A 19424-nucleotide genomic window follows, 5' to 3' on the forward strand; every position below is an offset into this window, starting at 1 on the left:
CCTAGCTGCTCAAGGCTGCCTGTGCTTCGTATCTGATAATCGATGCTGCCATTATCTTTGGAGGAAATGCTGCCCAGTGATACCACACACTGAATCGATTAAAAGCAGAACTTTGAGCTCATATGTTTGGAGGGGTCTCCGCAGAGTGGAGACCTTTAATGCGGTCCCAATGCCTGCCAGAAACCCCCTCTGCAGCGCAGAAGCAGCTCCGTTGCAGGGCCAGAATATCCCACATTTTTACAGATTGGCTGGGGCAGGAGCCATACGATGTATTTATCTATAGTGAGGTCACCTTCTTCAACCTACCCCCACCTCAACTTTTGTTTTTAGCTCACTTCAAACAGAAAGACCTCCAGATTTTCTCTGCTTTTTCTGTTTTGACTTTGTTTTTTAATCCAGTGCTTACCATCGTTGTTCTTTCTTTGTAGAGAAAACCCCCAGCAGATGGACATCTGTATCCATTTCAATCTTCCCAGCCCTCCCCTAGGTGGGAGGTGGAGGTATGTGAGCTGGTCTCTTAACTCAGAAATGAGACTAGGAAAGGGAGGCGTTCAGGAGGTGTGTGATCAAAGGCTGGGTTTATGCTGTGGACACCTGGGGGTTCAGGAGTCCTAAGGGAGACACGTGTGGCCTAGAAAGGCCAGGGAAGACTCCATCAAGGAAGTAAGACTGAAGTTGGGTCTGGAGGAGGAAGGAAGGATTTGAAGAGGGCTGGGATGGGGGTGCTTTTCAATGGGAAGGGGAGAGGCAGCTTGATAAAGCACAGAGCTGATGATGAGCATGTAAGCTCAAGGAGGAGGAACAGGCACTGTCAGAGGTGTAGGCGGGGAGACTGGCTAAGCGCGATGGTCAGAGAGCAGAGTACGTATGCCGAGTAGGATGGTAAATTTAGGTGTCATCCTGGCTAAGCTACGGTGTCCAGTTGTTTGGTCAAATACCAGTGTACATGTTGCTGTGAAGGTGTTTTTAGATGTGATAAGCGTTTAAATCAGTAGGCTCTGAGTAAAGCACATGACTGTCCATAATGTGGGTGGGTCTCACCTAATCAGTTAAGGCCTTAAGCTCAAAGACCAAGGTTTTCAGAAGAAGGGATTCTCCTCAAAACTGTCACATTGACAGCCTGCGTGCGTTCCCAGCCTGCTGCCCTGCAGAATTCAAGACTGAAGCATCCACTCTTAATCATCAGCCTACCAGCCTGCCTTATGGACTTCAGACCGGCCAACCCTCACAATCTCATGAACCAATTCCTAACATAAATCTTTCTCTCCATATACCTACATAGATCCTTTTATTTCTCTGGAGCACCCTGGCTACCACCCTGAGCAGAGCTGGGGCTTTGCTGAATGATCACGGTCCGAGGGCAGCTTTTGAGAGCCAGGCTCCCTTTGCAGGGTATTAGAGGACTAGACATTGAGTCAAATTCTTCAGTCAAGTCCCATGCCCATGAGACTGCCCAGAGGGGCTCATGCAAAGGGAATCCCAGGGACTCTTTATTTTATTTATTTATAGACTTTATTTATTTATTTTTGGCTGTGTTGGGTCTTCGTTGCTGCACACAGGCTTTCTCTAATTGTGGCAAATGGGAGCTACTCTGTTGCTGTGCGCGGGCTTCTCATTGTGGTGGCTTCTCTTGTTGTGGAGCATGGGCTCTAGGCACGTGGGCTTCAGTAGTTGCAGCACACGGGCTCAGTAGTTGTGGCTTGCGGGCTCTAGAGCACAGACTCAGTAGTTGTGGCACACGTGATCTTTCCGGACCAGGGCTCGAACCCATGTCCCCAGCATTGGCAGGCAGATTCTCAACCACTGCACCACCAGGGAAGCCCCCCAGGGACTCTTTAAATTGGACCGTCCATGCAGAAACGTGACAAGGGTGTTGGGTGGAGCCTGGCTCACTCCCAATTTTTTCACTTCTTGCGTGGAGTTGGTTTTAATTGACAAGAAGTCCCTCTAACCAGTGGACATTTTCCTGTTAAACCCAATGCTCTTGCATTCTCTTATGTAGCAAAAAGATTGCTTTTTTTGGCAAGGAAGCCTTGGATTTTTCCGAGCTAGTTGTGTGAGAAACATCCCTCCTGCAGGCCACTGTGCAAGTGAGTCCCCGCAGAAACGTGCCCGAGCCATCAGGTGTGGGGAGAAATATCTTTAGTAAGAATAGGTCATGGAATGAGACTTCCCCACTGCAGCATGTGAGGGCAGAGGGGGTTTCCACAGGATCGTCCTTAAGAATCACTGTAAAAATGCATGACTCCATCTGTCTCCTCTCTCTTCTTTGGCTTCAGATGACCTGAGCCTGTTAAAGATTCCCCAGCAAGGGACCCTAGGCACCAGGAGAAGTGATGAACAGATTTTCAATTTGGCCCCAATTTGCATGGATTTTTTTTGGCAGTTGAAATCATGGTCTAAACTAGAGGCTGGAGATGGGTAGCGGGTCTTCCCCGTAAGAGGCAGATTCTTGATTGGTCTGGAGAGACTGCTGGTGCTCTGGGCGTGGGGCTCTAACCTCAGCTTCTGGAGAGAAGGCACAGGTGGCAAAGGGAGAGGTGGAGAGGGAATGGATGATCCAAGCAGTCGGGGGGCATCTCCTCTTCCGTGGGGTGGACTGATTTCTTCTGATGAAGGACTGCCTTGTGATTTCTCACGATTACAGGATATTGGGGACCTCAGACAGAGCCTGGGGACTCTGCTGCCCTGGGAACTGGAATGTGGCCCTTCAGGGTGAGCTGCACAATTTCTGTTGAGGAGGAGTTCAGAGGAGGCCAGAGGATGTGTGTTGAGGCTCCACGTGTTGATAATTTGGGATGTCTTGAGTGGTGGTGCTGGTGGTGATGTGGGCAATGGTGCTTTGGAGGAATCATCATAATGATAATAATAAAAATAAAAATAATAATAGCAGACATTCATTGAGTGTCTATTCTGTCCCAGGCACTGACCTAAGACTTTATTCGTAATTAGACATTTAATTGCCATAGCAACCCTATGAAGTGCTCTCGTTAGTCCCACTTTCAGATGGGGAGAGATGTTAAGAAACTGCGCAGCTACTAGCCAGTGGGTGGTGGTACCGCCAGCTTGGGACCCAGGCGGTCTGGTTTAGAGCATCCCTGCTCATGCTAACATTCTCCCTAAGCTGCCTCTTGGCCTTGACACTGTGTCCTTTTCTCCAGCCTAAAGTGCAGGCCAGGCCCCCCTAGCAGTCCTTTATATGCCAGCATGGACCTTCCAGGAGGCTGCTGCAGCCCTGTGTCAAGGATTTTCCAACTCAGAAAGGTGTTTCTCTGGAGCCTTGTTCAAACCTTTCATCCTGCCCAAACCCCCTCCAGCCTCCCTCCTCTTGCCAAGTCAGATCCTGCCTCCTGCCCTTGGAGGCCTCAGCTCTGTCGCCCCCAAACCCGCCCAGAGACGGCGTGGGGAGGGCCACCTCCTCCTAGGACAGCGCTTTTTGAGAAAAATTTCAGTTTGATCTGGCGAGGACAGTGGCTTCACTGTAGAAATAACAATATAACCCTCAAGTCTAGATGAAAACATATTCTAGTCCCATAGGTTGGCGGGATGTCCACGTGCCCTGGACGGACCTGGATGGAAAGGCCAGTTCAGAGTGCCCATCTTGACTCTTCCCTGAAGCCTTGAGAGGGAAACCCACCCCTGGGGCCTGGGCCTTCCTTGAAGTCCCTACGATGGGGCAGAGAAAGAAAGGGCCAACAACGCTGGTCTGGGCGAGAAGAAAGAGCGGTGGGGAGGGGAGGGTGAGAGTGGTGTGGGTCAGGGCCAGGGCAGGAAACTAGCCGGGGGGCTCTGCTGTGTCCCTGGGGAAGCAGGTCTTCCACATGGAGCTGTGGCCTTGCTCAGTGAGTGTAGGATCCACCGCACAGAGGCCCGTCATTAAAGTGGTGTTGACCAGAGAGAATTAAAGTATAAAAATGATAAGACCAGCTCCTAATTAGAGCCTGCTGGGCTCCAGGCAGGGCCTGCGGGCAGTTTTCGGGAAAGGTCTGCAGGATCTCAGCACATGGGCCGCAGGCACCCCTCAGCCCTGTCATCTTACATGTAGGAAAACTGAGGTTGTGGACAGGAAAGTTGCTCCTGCTGGGTCTCAGGGGAACTGAGCCCCAAGCCAGGGGTCCTTCTACCTCAGCTCAGGCTTCTCTAAGGGCTTCACATGGAAAGAATCTACCTACACAGGGATGCTGTGTGGCTGGGGCTTATGATAGCATTCAGTCATTCACTCGGTCATTCGTTTGTTCAACAAATATTTATAGAGTGCCTTCCATGGGCTAGAGACTGTTTTGGACACAGGATAGAGCTGAGAACAAAACCAGAAAAACAATCCTCCCCTCATAGAGTTATTATTCGTAGAATTTTTTTTGGGGGGGGGGAGACATAAACACACATTAAATAAATATCGTGTCAGAATGTGGTAAGAACAGTGGAGAAAAATGTGGACAGGAGGGTGCAGGGTGCCCTCCGTGGGCTGTCTCTGGTCAGAGAGTGGCAGGAATCCTTGGACAGTAGTAAGGGCCGTAGCAAGAGTCCCACCTCAGCAAGACCCCTCACGACAGCATCCCCACCGCCTCACTGTGAAGTGGGAGGAGGATGGAGCTGGGGACCATAATTCACAAGACCACTGAGAGGTGCCCAAGAGGCAGGGTCCCAGGGGCCAGGACTGTGCTGTGGCGTGAGCCGGCGAGGTGAGGGTGAGCGTCTACACAGACGGAAGGCTGGGCTGAGCGTTGAGGACGTGGCCTTGGGGGAAATTAGGAAGGGCAGAAGGAAGACCGAAGTAGACTGTCCTGGCTGGCTGGGGAGAAGCACGTGGGAGAGGAGGAAGAAAGGGATGAGACTGGAGGTGAAGTTGAGAAGCAGCCTTGGGAGGCAATGAGGAACAGATTAAGCAGGCTTCACCTCTCGGGCATGGAGATCTCCTTGTGGGTTACAGCTGGGGGATGACATCGGGAAGAAACCACTTTATAAAGGTCCATCTGGCAGGTGCAGGACAGTTGTGTTGGAACAAGAAGTCATCGGCGATCTAGGGCAGTGATTGTGGGATGCAGAGAGGGGAGGGACGCAGAGAGGCAGGAAGGACCACAGGACTTGATGCCTAAACTCCAACTTCCTCAATCCAACGCTGTTTTGGCGGAACCCGCAGGCTCTTTTTTCACTGCTCTGCGCCTGTGGCGACTTTCCAGGATGGGGAGAGGAGACCTGAGTGCCCGGAGCATTTCTCCAGATGTTGAATCTCATGCTCTGACTGCCGTACCCCTCCCAGTCTCTGCTTCTATCTCTGCCTCCCTGAGTCTGGCTTGGATTTGGCCAGCCCAGATTGGGAAGACCTTGGGGGACAGTCGGCAGGAAAATCTGGGGTCAGTCCAGGGCTAGAGGAGATGCATATGATCTATTCCTGGAAAAAACAGCAAGGAAAGGGGTTTGGGGGCCCTTCGTGTGCTGAGTCTAGTTACAGTGCAACAAAGAAGCCGCAGGGCAGGTCCGGGTCCTTGCCAATCAGCGGGCACAGCTTGGGGAGTTTGGGGCACCGGGGACCACTCTGAGGATCTGACTGGTCTGGGTCCCTTGGCTTGTTGCAGCCTGGCAGGGGCCCTTAAAACTTGGGGGTGGACAAGACCTGACCCAGTGCTTAGTGTCCCTGTCACAAGAGTCACTGCCTCCAGCTTGGGCCCGGCACTGGGTCTGGGAGGGGAATCTCGCTGTGGTTCCAAACTTACTAAATGCCTCTGGTGGAATCCACACATGTGTTCCCAAAGCCACCTCTGAGCAGACCTGGGTTGGCTGTGATGGGGGCTCTGGGGACAGCCAGGGTCCTAAAGGAACGTCCCATGCCTGCCAGAGCCGTGGCTGCTGTTTGAGGGCCTCTAGCTGCTGAGGCCTCTGGCCTGAGCGAAGAGGGAACCCAGGCTCATGTGACGGGGAGACTAACCTGGTGGGGACACCAGATGAGAAACTGGAGACTCAAGACGAGAAGGACCCCCATTTAGTGCAGCACAGGGGCTAGAATCCTGCCCGCACTCCCCTAGCCCACGGCCTCCTCCTTGACTCCCTGGGGTCTTGAGTGGACTGCAAGCTCGCAGAGGCCAGCACGGGGCTGCCGAGTCTGAGGGCCAGCGATCTGAGGCTGGGACTCGGCACTGATTCAGCCAGACAGCTTTGCTGGGCCATGGTTGGCTTCCCCGCCCTCTCTGTGCAGACTGAGGTGGGTGTGTACTTTGTACTTAATTATAGTGCTCATAACCAGAGAGGAGCTGCTGGGAAGCACATGTCATTTTGTTTGGGGATAATACACACGAAGGCTGGAAAATATCTATTAGATCATCCCGTACTGCCTCTGCCACAGCTGGCATGATTGGTATCAGATCACTCATGCTTTCTCCTGCCTGTGACTCAGGCGGGGCCTGGGGGCTGGGCTGGGCCTCCTGAAGGCTGGCAGCCCCACAGCTTTCTCTTGAGCTCTGCTCTCATTTTCCTTGTCTGCCTGCTCGGTTTTTCATCCCCGGATCTGTTTCTGCCAGCCTTGCTCTCTCGTGTCCTCCCAGTGAGCATTGATTCCTCTAGCCCCTGTTTATGGAGACCCCACTCTGTGGCAGGCCCACCCCTGCTCAGTTCTGGGCGTTCAGACAATGATATCCATCCACTATTCACAGTTGAGAGCAACGTGAGACCTGCCCACGGATAATTCTTTTTTATTAAATTTTTATTGGAGTAGAGTTGATTGACAACGTTGTGTTAGTTTCAGGTGTACAGCAATGTGAATCGGTCATACATATACATCTATCCACTCTTTTTTTAGATTCTATTCCCATATAGGCCATCATAGAGTACTGAGTAGAGCTCCCTGTGCTATACAGCAGGTTCTTATTAGTTCTCTATTTTATATATAGCAGTGTGTGTATGTCAATCCCAATCTCCCAATTTACCCCTCCCCTCCCCCTCATCCCCTAGTAACCATACGTTTGTTTTCTACATCTGTGACTACTTCTGTTTTTCGTTTTTTGCTTTAAGATTCTTTTCCCAGATAGGTCATTACAGAGGATTGAGTACAGTTCCCTGTGCTATACAGCAGGTTCTAATTTATGGCTAAATGTGGGCACACCATGCAAGAAGGACTCCTGTAGGTTAGGGAAGGGAGAGGTCACTCTGGGCTCTGCTCGTTGGGAGGCTTCATGGAGGAGACGGCCTTTGAGCTTGGAGAGAGCTCACCAGGTGGAGAAAAAGAAGGCACCACACTGGAAACCTGTAGCCCCCTTCTCATTCTATTGCTTAATATCCTCTGTCTTCCCCGTATCTTCTTGGTCATAGATTGACTCCCTCTAAATCTGGCCTCTGCCACCTCAATCCCTTACGTCTCTCTCTTCTCCTCCCACCTCTGGTCCATTTTAGACACAGTGGGCAGGCCAGTCAAGGCTGAGGCAGAGCTGGGAATCCGGTGACCAGAGAGCGAAGGCTGCAGCTGCCACCAGTCTTCAGCTTCCTTATCTGCAAAATGGGGGATGAGGGCTAATCTCTATGAACCATTCAGGTCTGATGTTCTAGGAATTTCTAAAGCAGGGAGCCACTTGGCAGAACCAGGGTCCAGAGGTGGCGGCTTGATGTCTGTTTCTTCGTCTTCCTGACTTCAGCCACCACCGTTAGCCTGGCAGCTCCCAGATCTGCATTTTCAGCACAGATTCCCCCCCTGAGTGACGGAAACACATCTCCTGCTGCTGCCTGCCTGTGTCTCCGGAGGTGCCTTAAAATCAGCTTGTCCAAAGGGGAAATCGCTGTATTTTACACACCTCTGATTCACCCTGCTGCCAGGATACACATGCACAACACATTCACACACTCACACCCTTCTGATCACGTTACTTTCTTAAAACCACTCCACCAGGATAAAATCCCTGGAGAGCTAGGTGCAGTGGGGCAAAGGTCTTCTGTGACCTTACTGCAGGCGCATCCGTCAAGACTCCACGCCTCCCCAGACACTGGACCCCAGCCAACCCTGACTGCTGAGCACACCTCCAGATTTCACATTTCTGCCTCTTTGCATGTGTTCTTTCTCTAGTATAGAACATTGCTCTCATGCCATGTTTTCTTCCTATTCATTTGTTAAAACCCAACTTGCCTATCACCTCTGCAAGGAAGCCTTCCCAGACATCACTTGTCCCAGTTAATGAATCATTGCCACTCCCTCTTTTCTATCCTTGACCTTGTGAATACAGCTTTTATAGCACTTATCACTGAGTTATTATCAGTTTACTGTGGTAAACAGTGGGCACCCCAACTCCCATTCATCTTTGGACTCCGGATTTTTCTAGCATGATGCCCAGCACTTATTAAGCACTAAGGATTTTGTTCTTTAAACAGAATTGAGTCCTAATGACTGCCCTGTGGTACTCATAGCTCCTTGACAGCAAAGCTCTGCTCAAAGTCAGGAGTACATTTCCAGAGGGCTCTGCAGTGGGGAGCAGCAGTAAGAGTCTGTGTTTTTCGCTCAGTGCCTGCCCTGAGTTAGATGTTAGGTGTTTTCTCTTTCTCAGCCTAGAGTGAGCCCTTGAGCTGACCCAGAAGTTCTGAGCATTTATCACCTAGTATTGATGACCACATATTCTGCCTTCCCTCCTTATGCCTAGAGATGAAGGAAGAAATACAAGCTTATGTTACAAAGAGTATTTCCCTGGTTTATCAGCTCTCCCTCTCTCAGCTGGCGCTCAGAATGATTTCTTAGTTCTCAGCTTTTCTTCCTCTGATCAAAGTGCCCGAGGCAGTGAGCACCAGGAGGGGAATGCGAGCATTTCTGGCTCAGTCTCACGCTCCCCTCTTCTGCGCTGTTTGAAGAACCTGTAGCCCAGAGTTCACCAATCAGGTGGGTGTGGCCTGGCTGCAGAAGGGTCTCCAAGGGCTTGGCGGGGAGCCCGGATGCCCTGGGATATCTGGGGGATGCAGGGGGCAGCTGCCCTACCTCCCCCTGGAGGAGATCAAAGCTGCTTGTGCCCTTCCTTGTCCTCCCTTTCCCATTCTGTTCACTCATTCGTTCTTTTCTCTCCAATGAATTCAATGCAGAAAATCCATGAGCAGAATTTCTCTCTTCAAAGGATCAAATAACCTTTTTTTTTTTTTTGGCCCCCTTTTTACTTTTTTTCCCAAACTGCCAAAGGAAAACATGTCGACAGACTTAGAGTTAAAGGTGAGAGAAAGAAAGAAAAGTTGCAGCAAAGTAATTTCAACTTGAGAAGTAGAGTGGTTGAAACCCAGAAATAATGTGCGCTCAGCAATATGGTCCGCGCCTACAAATTAACCCTGAGCGCTCGTGTAATTAGTGCGAGGGGCAGGGAACTGAGCAGCTCACAATATCTCTCACCCAGTTCGGAATTACGTTCACAAAAGAATTTCCTCTTCCTTTCTTGTGAGAGTTGAGAGAGTTGCCCTGTCGGTCTGGTATCAGCATTTTGGGCTGGGTTTTGCTCCTGAGGAGGTGGTCTTGCGGCTGTACCCTCCTGACTTTCACCTCTGCGCGTGGCATAACTGGGCCTTCACAGAGTGGGGGTGGAGGCCACTCAGCTCCTCTTCCGGAGAAACGGACCCTGAGGAGCCCCAGATACCAGCTCTCCTGGCCTCTCAGTGCTTCCCACTACCCCCTTTCTGCCCCTGTGCTGCATCTAAACTCTGAGTTTCCTGCTTTTTTAAAAAAAATGTTGGGGTATAGTTGATTTACAATGCTGTGTGAGTTTCAGGTGTACAGCAAAGTGAATCTGTTACACATATACGTATATCTACTCTTTTTCAGATTCTCATACTGAGTGAAGTAAGTGAGACAGAGGAAGACAAATATCATATGATATCACTTATATGTGGAATCTAAAAAAAGGCTACAAATGAACTTATCCACAAAACAGAAATAGAGTCACAGATGTAGAAAATAAACTTATAGTTACCAGGGGGTAAGGCGGGGAGGGATAAATTGGATGATTAGGATTGACATATACACACAATGAACTCTACTCAGTACTCTGTAATGGCCGATATGGGAAAAGAATCTAAAAAATGAGTTTCCTGCTTTTGACATGAATGTGGATATTTATCACCTCTTGAGGAATTAAGAGAATTCAGGTCTGTAAAGTGCTTGGAGAGCTATTGTTGAAGACTCTGTGGCTGGTGTTGTCACAGGGATCTTTGTGGTGGGGGCATGCTTCATGGGGGTCATGGGAGGGTGGCTAACAATCTTTTCCCTTTTTTCCATAAACTCTTCTGGCATCTAGTGAGGCCAATGGACTTGCTATGGACTGAATGTTAGTGTCTTCCAAATTCATATGCTGAAGCCCTAACCCTCAATGTAATGGTATTTGCAGGTAGGCTTTGGGGAGGTAATTAGGTCATGAGGGTGGAGCCCTCATGAATGGGATTAGTGCCCTAAAAAGAAGAGATGTGAGACAGATGCTCTCTCTCTGCCATGTGAGGGTACAACAGGAAGGTAGCTATCTGCATGAGTTTCTTCACCAGACACTGACTTGATCTTGAACTTCCAGACTCCAGAACTGTGAGAAATCAATGTTTGTTGTTTAAGCCATTTGGTCTGTGGTATTTTGTTATAGCAGCCCAGACTAAGACAGGACTCATTCTCAGAATGTTTTTAAATGCACAAAATAAAATATATAGGATTACAAAGGAAACTAATTATATTGACATACAGTTATCAAAATATAAATAAAACATGTGTGGTACAGTCATATATGTGCTTCTTTATTAACTCATCAAAAAGCAAGATCTACTTATGGGTTGAATAACTGACATATGTCTGAAATAAATAATATTTTGAGAAATCTGCAACCATCGTAACATACTAAAATATCTGATTTCTACTGTTGACAACTCATAGCATTGCTAAAACTACTGTGGTTTATTGCTCACATTCATAATTGAGGGAAATGCTATAGTTCAGTTAGAGGTTAGTGAAAATAAAGATAGACATTTTCCCCGTCTAACTTCATTGACCCCCTGACTTCTGTCCATGGGCCTTTGGATGAGTTTCTGCTGATGAATAAATGGGTTTATTTGGAAGATAACTGAACCATTTGTGGCTTCTACTGAATCCTCTGCTTGTGGGGGTTCTATGTCCCTCTCTGGAGACTGAAGGATTGATTTCTTGGAGTCAGGTGTCACTGAGGGTCATTTTTAAGAAATTGGGGGACCAAGAGGACAGAATTGACAAGAGAATTAACAGTATAATATGTGCGTGGTAAGGAGCACTGGGTTGTTGGCCTGTGCTGTGAGCAAAGAGGTGAGGATGTGTGCACGGCTGAGGAAGGGTGTAGGAGCACATGCTTCTCAGAGGGGAAGCCTGGATGCTTAAGGGGTAAATGGACAAAAGGGAGGTGATGTGGGGCCAGGCAGGGTGCAAGGCATGGAAGTTGGGGCATCTTGGCAGTTCAAGGTGGTGCCTCTCTGGGCTGCAGGGCAACTGGGAGCTCTCCCTAGCTCAGGATAAGGGACACAGATCTGTGTTGCAGGCATATTGATTTTCAGATGCACCTGATCATTTGGTTTGAGGTCCTGTTCTTCCATGTGTTCTCTGTGAGCCAGCCTTCAGCATTATCATGTGCACTTAAAACATTTTCACCCACTGGTCATTGACTTCCTCAGCAGTTCCTCCCAGATTCTCTCAAACAACAGATTCAGGCTTCATGAACAAACATTTGTAAACCGGTTGCTCATTTGCCATCTATTTAGTGCTGTGATAACTAAAATCATCTCTGAACAGGAAAATATTTTTATCTTTCTTAGTTGCTATTCAGAGGACCCAGAGTGGGCAATTGAACTTCCGTACTTGAGAAAGATAAGATGCTCCAGGTAATATTTAATTTTACTAAAGAAGAAAATCCCAAAATGACTTTTCCCCTTAATAGTTTTTGTCCTTGAAAACAAAGCCCACATGATACAGATGAATAATACCTCAAAGTCTTTGTTCTCTGGGCTGAGTCTCAGAGCTGAGTGCATTAGACAGGGGGCTAAAACTTGTAGGCAGAGGTATAGAATCCCCAGTCTCTCCCTTTTAACATGAATCCCAGGCGAGTGCCCCTCCGGAACTTAGTGGTGAGAGGTTAGATGAGAATTCCTGTTCTATGTTAAAAATTATTAATGTGATAATTTATTTTTTTCTTTTGTACTAGGTCTTCAAAATTTTATAGTTACAGCACATCTCAGTTCAAACTTGCCTCATTTCAAGTGTTTGTGGCCACATGTAGCGAGTAGCTACCATACTGAATAGTGCTTCTCTTCCTTTCTTTCTCTCTCTCTCTGTAATAAAATATAGTTGACATACAATATTATGTTAGTTTCAGGTGTGCTACATAATGATTTGACTTTTGCATACATTATGTAATGATTACTACAATAAGTCTAGTAACCAACTGTCTGCATACAAAATTATTGCAATATTATTGATCACATTCCGTATGTTATTACATTCCTGTGACTTATTATATAACTGGAGGTTTGTACCTCTAAGTCCCCTTTGCCTATTTTCTCCCACCCCATCGCCCACCTCCCTTCTGGCATCTACCTGTGTACTCTCTGGATCTATGAGTTTGCTTTCATTTTGTTTTGTTTGCCTATTTGTTCTGTGGGGAGTTCTTCTCTGAGACTTGCTTTTCACCGTGAGCTGTGCTGCCCCTTGGCTAATTCTGCCATGGAACTCAGAGGTGTTAGTGGTTGGTGTGTTAGAGCAATTGCTGGGTACAAAGGCACACTGGGATGCAAAGATACGGGGAAGAAGCCCAGTGGGAGGGAGAGGCATCCATGACACCAGTCATTCTATACAAAAGACAGCGAGCTGTGATTACCATCTCCCGGAGTGTGTGGGAGCTCTGAGACCTGGGAAGGTGCCTTCCTGAAGGCTGCCACACACAGAGCTACACAGAGCACAGGCAAGAGATTTGCTCATTAGGAGACACCATGAGTGAAGCAGCCACGCCCATAATGCCAAGACCTTGGCAAGAAGAGAAGGGAAAAAGCCACTGTCTCCAACTTTCTCTAGTAGCTCCTGGATCACTGCTACTCTTGTATTTGTTTGATAATCCTGTGGTTAATCTATTTGCTTGTATTCCATTGTGTTCCTCAGGTGAACTAGATGCAGTTTACAAAAACAGTTGGATTATGGCAAGACGACATAAAAATGACAAAAAATGAGGCACAGGAGATGGAAGAATAGGAGAGATGAATGGAGCCAGGTGTGAGGTTGGTTCAAAATACACATCCCTTAATGTCTCACCGATTTTGCTAGAGATGGGCTGTATTGATCTGAGTCTAAGCTTTCCAACAGCCAAGGCCAAGGAAAGCACAGTAAGTGGCATGAGTCACAGCCCAAGAAATAAAAGCGAACAGGAGTGGAGTTGGCACACATCACACTGTGAGGCCAGGATGCGAGGACACGGGACGAAGCACAGCGGAAGCATACCAGTGACACCGAAATCGTGTCACATTCTCGGAGTGATGTTCTTCCTGGATTCTTCCTTGAAAAGAAGCTTCATCAGGCCCCAGCTGCTGACCTCAGCGGCACCTGGCACACATCAGTATGAAATCCCCCTCCATCTCCCCGCCCGCCGAGTGTTTCTCTTTCGTCTCTGTTTAGACCAGGGGCACAACTCCTTGCTGTTCTAGAGAAGCTGTTCTGCAGAGCCCACTTGCTGCTCTCCAGATACTCAGCTCTCAGATGGACAGGCTTAATCTGGGTCAATTTAAGGGATTTAGAGCAATGCATTTCCATGGCAGGGACTACTTTGAGTTCACCAGAGCCTGTTTCCTTCCCTCCTGGGCACATGAGTACTTTCCCCAGACTCCTCTGCAGCTGGGCATGGCTTTGACACTGAGCCTGAGCAGAAGTGATGTGTGTCACTTCTGGGCTGAAATGGTTGGGAAGTAAATACATTCTCTCCATAATCCCTTTCCCCATCCGCTGGCTGAGAGGAGAAGGCTATAAGGACCCAGAGGAAGGTGGAGACACGGGGAGGAAGAAGCCCAGGCTACTGAGGGTCTGGTGGAAGACACCAGCCAGAAAACCTTCACTAGACCGTGATATGCACAAGGAACCAACCTCTATGGTGTCAAGCCACTGAGAATTCCGGATTTGTCTGTTAGAGTAGCTAGCATTATTTTAACAAATACAGTTCCCCTCGGGAAATGCTCTCTAAATAAAACTCCTCTCACCAAGAGGAACTGAGAGATTTGAGTGACACCAAGTTCAAGGTTACATTCTCTGACAACTGCTAAGAGTGCAAATATTCTCTGTTGCAGGGAAGTGGGTAGGTGCAAAACCTTATGTTTTAATAGTCACCCAAGGTGGGAATAAGATTAACACACTCTTGTCAAAATTGTGTCACCTTACAAGAACTCCTGCCTGAATAGAAAGCTCTCATGTCTCCTTTTGGAGATAACCCAGGCTGTACCTGTGGGTTAGACCAAGATTCTCCTCAGAAAGTCATTTTGTGTCTGCTTTAACACATGGGAAAAAAGGTAACCAAATCCACACGGTTTCATAGAATGTAATCTTCTATAGTAATTTTAACCTGAAAAACATTTTAAACAGCTATAACCCTCTGACTGCTGCAGCCCTTAAAAACAAAACAAAACTTGGACAGTGAACTTGGTCAAGTCCCCTTCTCACCCTAGGCTTTAGTTTCCAGGCATGACCAATGGCAACTGGATGTGATGGGCCAAAACTGCAATTTATAATCTATGTGTATGATGCCAAACGAAAACTCTCTATAGCACACGCCAATAGCATATTGATAGTAAATACAATTCTGTTCCCGTTATCCTTACAGGATGTAAGCACTAAGCAGCAGCTATGGCGGCAGAACAAACATTTCCAACTGCCACACACATCATACAAGGTGAGATACTCGTAATATTTATGGACCAGGTCCTGAGGGCCAAAACCGGGAGGGAAAGGTAGCCCCTGCTTCTCCCGGAGAAGCGCTGAAGGCCTGCGGTTGTGCTTACTGATCACAGGGGCTGGGTGGTTATGTCACCATCACATTGGATGTTGAGGGAGGATCCAGGTTGGTGAGCCTTGCTGGTGTGCAGGGCGACTTTGCTCCTGATGGGAGCTCGCTGTTGAGTTATCTGCAGGGCTTGGTGATTTGCCCAGGAATGAGCTCATAAGTTCTCCAGATTCAGTGACCAGACTAGAGCAACAGCGTTGAAAGAGCCAAATGATGAGACAGAACTGGGCTTCACGATGGGCCACTGCTCCTGCAGATGTCCACCCAAGGGACACAACTACCCTTAATTTCCAACTTTACCCAGGCTGCGTGGGACCTGACTCCTTTGTCCCTAGAGCAGGTAAAGCCAAACTCTGGCTAAAGGGTAAAAAATTCACAATGAAGAACCCCAGATCTGATTTTTTTTTTTTTAACTCTCATTTGATGTCTTAAATCATCCTGGAATTGAGCTCTACCGTTTTTCCTCTTCCAAGATGGTGAGGGGAAAGTGTGAGCAGATGCTCCCCTACTGTAGAGGTTGGGTGGCTGGGAAAACTGGAGTCCTGGGGGCTGTGGGATCTATAGTCCAAAGTGCCTTTTATCCACACCCAGGCCGTGACCTGGGAGTGCTGTGAGAGGAGGGGCTTTGTCACTTCATGATTCACCGATTGTCCATCCTTCTCTGCTGGAGGACCTTGAAGGACGCACATGTGTCCAGTTAGGAGGATGCTCCAGGAAGCCCCCAGGCAGTGCATGTAAAACTTTCCATGTGCCTGTGAAACACCTGGACATGATGATTCTGCATTTCTAACCAACCTCCAGGTGAGGCTGACGGTGCCCTGAGGACCCCACTCTGGGTAGGAGGGTCCAGGGAATTGTGCCACGTGTAGAATGATGTTTGGACAAGCAGTGCTTCTGTGCAGCTCCCCAGAGCCTGCCAAGAAGGCTGGAAGGATCTGTGATGAGAAGGGTCTGAGTGTGGTCTGAGTGAGAAGAGAGGATCCAGGGGAATGGCTGTCCAGGGTCTGTGAAGAACACCCCCTCCTGGGCTTCCTTCCACTTACCCTGACTTTGTGCTTTGAGTCTTTGCTCTTACAGATTTGGAGGGCCTCATTATGCCTTACACTGGAGCTAGGTGTTTAGACCAATCTGAGGATATAAGCAAGCTGACAGAAGGCATCTGATTGAAAGCCTGGCTTGGAGAGGTGGGGGGATGGGGAGGGCTGGAATACACATTCAGCTCTTTGCTCCCTACCACGCATCTCAGGTCAAAGCCCAGCTCAGCCTTGTTCCCCCTGTTCTCCTGGGATGCTGTGGAGGAGGATGCCTCCCCTCTTGAAGAGGCTTTGGCTTCTTGCATCCTGACATGTGCATGTTTTCTGTTTTATAGGAAGAAATGTGTCTTGGCTGGAGGCCCATGTTTCGTTCCAGCACATCCTTTTTACCAAAAGAGCCGTCCCTGGAGCTGCCAACAGTGTTTAGGAGAAAGCCATCCAACAATACTTTGGATCTGGGAGCGTGGCCTGACCACGGACGTGGCCTTCCCCGCCCCGAGAACCATCCATCGGAAAGCCTGGCACACGGTAGAGTGTCTTTATTTTTACTCCAAAATGTAAAAAATGTAAAGCTGGTTTCTTTCTTTCTTTCTTTTAACAGCTGGGACAACTCCTGTCAGTGGATGCAGTGTCCTTTCCAGATTCAATATTGTGCAAACTTCATATCGGCAAATGGAGTAAACAAATATGTCCATGGAGCTTTCCTGATGCACAGAGAGATGGGGCCGCCCCGATACAGAGACGCAGACCTGCCGATCGGCACGGGAGCTGCTGAAACTGCTACTCCACCAGCTCTGCTACCGTCTCTCTCCTTCAGAACAGAGTCTGAGAGCCTGGGGTGATGGGCCACTCGGATGCCCAGCAGCAGGGGACCCCTGGAGTCACGCAGACCTAGGGTGGCTGCAGGTTGGATGGGAGCTCTCATTGGCTGCGGTGGGGACTCACCACCTGACCAGTCCTGCGCCTGCGCTAAAAGCCCCACCCTCTTCAGTCCCACTTGAACCTCAAGGCTCTCACCCCCAGGCAAGGCGGAGGAGTTTGTTTCTTTTTCTCTTCTTTGTTTTTTGAAGTTTACTTTTCAGCTCTGTCTCCCCACTCCGGCAGGCCTGGGCAGGAGGCAGTACCCCATGTGGCATCTTTTTGGCATAGAGAACTTGGCCAAGTCCCTTTCCCAGCACGGGTTTTAGTTTCCAGGCGTGCAGTGTTAACATGGGTGTGACGGACCCCGGGCTGGCTTCAGCTCTGCAGTCCTTCGGAGTGTAGGATGCCTCTGTGCAATGCTGGGTCTCAACATGCTCCCGTGGCAATAACTTAGTGAGATTAAGTACCTTTTAAATGTTCCCTTCTAAGACGATGAGGAAACAGATTTAAGGGGATTAGACTGTTCTATTGAAAGGTGGGCAGAGAATACGTGGAGAAAGCTAGCATTTAGACCCGGGGCTGTCTTTTCAGAAATCCTGTACTTTCTTTTTTGCAAAACAGCATCATGCTTCCCCAAACACCCCTGCAAGAAAATAAACAAACAAAACAATGGGACAAGGAGCATCCAAAGGGTACACCTTCAAAGCCTGAAATGAAATTTTTATCCATCTCTCCTCCATGTATCACCTCCCCTGGCCTGGCTGGGTGAATGTTTTCTCCTGTCTGTGATGGGGTCGGAAAGGGAGGGGCGGGGTGGAGAAGCTGCCCATCTGCCCTTTTGGGAGAGCTGTTATTTCCTGACATGCTTGTTTCTTTGGACAAGCAGAAATGGGCACGTCCTCTTGCTGGTTTGTGATGAAGCAAGAGTCGCTTCTCACCATTAACAACCTCATGGAGTTTGGTGTTGCAGAAACAGTTGCTCAGGCAGGCTAGGTTCGGTTGCTACCAAATATCCTTGAAGTCTCAGAATTACTGAGAACAAAGATTTGCCTCCATGCTCGCTGGGTCCCTGATAAATCGGGCATGTCTGTCCTTGTTTCAGGAGGGAGATGAGTTCTGAGGTGTCAAGAGGAAATGGCCCTGTACCCAGTTTCACGTCCCGAACGGGGTCCCTGGTGCCTGGGATGCCATGTTGCTGAGCAGATGGCAGTGTCATGGGTGTGCTTCTGGTGGAGAAAAGATGGAGATGAAACTGCACACCCCCTCATGTTGGCAGCTTTGGAGAGTCTTGGCCAGCTCTTCCAGGGCAGGTGCTGAGGTGAGAGGCTAGTTAGGGCACAGGAGCAACAACCCAGGCCAGAGCTTCCTGTGTTGAGCAGTTAGACACAGGTTGTTGATGAACTGCTTAGCACCTGGCATATATCTATTATTTCATGTAGGTTTTGATTACTGAGTTATAGAAGTTTTCAAATATTTCCTCTTTCTAGAGTTGCATCAACTCCGTTCTTCCTAGTGGGAAGATGGAGAAATAAATCAACCAAGATATTCTTTGACCGATCACCATGCCCATTCAATGTTCAGATGCCTATGCCGATCAAATCTCTCCAGAATATCCCAGGTAATACATTTTGAGGGTTATCGTCAGCCTAGCTTGTTTGCTTCCCCCCTCTCTCGCTCTCAACCTTCTGAAGTATAGCATAGGTACCCTCGTAACAGAATATGTCAATGAATGTATTTAATCAGTGGTTGATATGTGCAGCTGCCTAAATTTGTGGTCTTTTGCACCTTTTATGTGGCCTATGGCAGAATATGTGGTGAATGTTCTTGTGCCTCCCACTGCTATATGTTTGCTCCTTGGAGATGGCTTTTCAGCTCTGTTTCAATGCCTCTCCCATCCATGCAGCATGTGGCAGACAGATTCTGAGGTAGTTGACCCTCCATGGTCCTGATCTCCTGTTTGTGTCCTGTATAATACCTTCCTCTTGAGTGTGTATAGGGGGACCTGACTTGCTTCTAACCAACCGAATATGGCAAAAGTGACGGATGTCACTCCTATGATTACATTGCATTATATGAGGCTTTGTCTTACTAGCAAATTCATTCACTGTTTTGATGAAGTAAGTGGCCATTTTGGGGAAGTCCACGTGGGCCTCTCTGAATGGTGGGTGACGTCTAGGAGCTGAGGGCAGCCTCCAACCATTAGCCAGCAAACGCTGGGGCCCTCAGTCCTACAGCCACAAGGAAATAAATTCTTCCGGTAACCTGAGTGAGCTTGGAGTCAGGTTCTTCCCCATTCAAGCTTCTGGATGAGAACACAGCCTGGCTAAAACCTCAACTGCAGCCTTATGAGACCCTGAACAGAGGACCCAGCTAAGCCACACGCAGACTCTGACCCACAGCAATAGTCAGATAATAAATGTGTATTGTTCACGGTTGCTAAGTCTGATAATTTGTTATGCAGTAGTTGAAAATGGACACATAACACTCAGAAGTTCCTGGCCACCTGCATCGTAAGAGAGGTTCAGTGCTGTTCCTCTAAAATCTCCTC

General features: G+C 48.5%; 1 long non-coding RNA gene across 3 annotated transcripts in view; it reads left to right on the forward strand.

The window, feature by feature from the left end:
* LOC137205420 (uncharacterized) overlaps positions 1-19424 on the forward strand; it is a 429493-nt gene that overhangs the window by 329513 nt on the left and 80556 nt on the right. For 2 of the 3 annotated variants that reach the window (XR_010934129.1, XR_010934127.1), the window contains exons 7-11: positions 13100-13215; positions 13301-13550; positions 14802-14870; positions 16351-17038; positions 18364-18494. This is a non-coding gene — a long non-coding RNA (uncharacterized lncRNA). Of the gene's footprint in view, positions 1-13099; positions 13216-13300; positions 13551-14801; positions 14871-15572; positions 15783-16350; positions 17039-18363; positions 18495-19424 lie in introns of all 3 variants that reach the window. The other variant, XR_010934128.1, reaches the window with a different exon arrangement.

Source organism: Pseudorca crassidens, chromosome 14, assembly GCF_039906515.1.
Source record: "Pseudorca crassidens isolate mPseCra1 chromosome 14, mPseCra1.hap1, whole genome shotgun sequence".
NCBI lineage: Eukaryota > Metazoa > Chordata > Mammalia > Artiodactyla > Delphinidae > Pseudorca > Pseudorca crassidens.